At 61.2% G+C, this 1,139-nt stretch overlaps 1 pseudogene; it reads left to right on the plus strand.

Moving 5' to 3' along the window:
* LOC101644533 overlaps positions 1 to 847 on the plus strand; it is an 11,833-nt pseudogene extending 10,986 nt beyond the window's left edge.
* The last annotated feature ends 292 nt before the right edge of the window (positions 848 to 1,139 follow it).

The raw sequence follows: 1,139 nt of genomic DNA on the forward strand, positions 1-1,139 counted from the left end.
TACGCGCTCGAGTTCCGGCCGGGCAAGGTGGCCTTCCGCGACTGCGACGGCCGCTACCTGGCGCCGTCGAGGCCCAGCGGCACTCTCAAGGCGGGCAAGGCCACCCAGGTGGGTAAGGACGAGCTCTTCGCGCTGGAGCAGAGCTGCGCCCAGGTGGCTTGCAGGCGGCCAATGAGAAGAACATGTCCACGCGCCAGGGCATGGAGCTGTCGGCCAATCAGGACGAAGAGACCGACCAGGAGACCTTTCAGCTGGAGATAGACCGTGACACCAAAAAGTGCGCCTTCCGCACCCACACAAGCAAGTACTGGACGCTGACGGCGACTGGAGCGTGCAGTCCACCGCCTCCACCAAGAATGCCAGCTGCCACTTTGACATCGAGTGGTGTGATCGGCGCATCACCCTGCGCGCCTCCAATGGCGAATTTGTGACAGCCAAGAAGAATGGGCAGCTGTCGGCCTCGGTGGAGACCGCAGGGGACTCGGAGCTCTTCCTCATGAAGCTCATCAACCGACCCATTATCGTCCTGCGAGGGGAACATGGCTTCATCGGCTGCCACAAGGTCACTGGCACCCTGGACACCAACCACTCCAGCTACGAGGTCTTTCAGCTGGAGTTCAATGACGGCGCCTACAACAGCCGAGACTCCACAGGCAAGTACTGGATGGAAGGCAGCGACTCCTCGGTCACCAGCAGCAGCGACACCCCCGTGGACTTCTTCTTTGAGTTCTGTGACTACAACAAGGTGGCCTTCAGAGTGGGTGGGCACTACCGGAAGGGCGACTACGCGGGGGTGCTGAAGGCGTCTGCCGAGATCATTGACCCCGCCACGCTCTGGGAATACTAGGTGCCCCCCTCCATCCCTGTACCCCAGACCACCCCCTGCCAACTTCCTTCTCTAGGTGGGTTCTGAGCTGGTATGGAGTCCCTAGCCTTTCAAACTGGAAACCCCAGAGAAAACGGTGCCCCTCCCCCGCGACCCCCCAGCCTGCCTCTCAGACGGGTCAGTGGATGTGCCGGGTCACTGTGCAGAATCAGCACTGTCGGGCAAGGCTGGCATGCTTTCTTCTGACCTCAGCCGACTCTGAGCCTTATTGCCCCAAAGCAGCCAAGAGGAATGGGGGGTCCATGGTGGGATT

This window comes from Echinops telfairi, unplaced genomic scaffold, assembly GCF_000313985.2.
Source record: "Echinops telfairi isolate 266 unplaced genomic scaffold, ASM31398v2 ScPeMD7_443;HRSCAF=831, whole genome shotgun sequence".
In the NCBI taxonomy this organism is placed as follows: domain Eukaryota; kingdom Metazoa; phylum Chordata; class Mammalia; order Afrosoricida; family Tenrecidae; genus Echinops; species Echinops telfairi.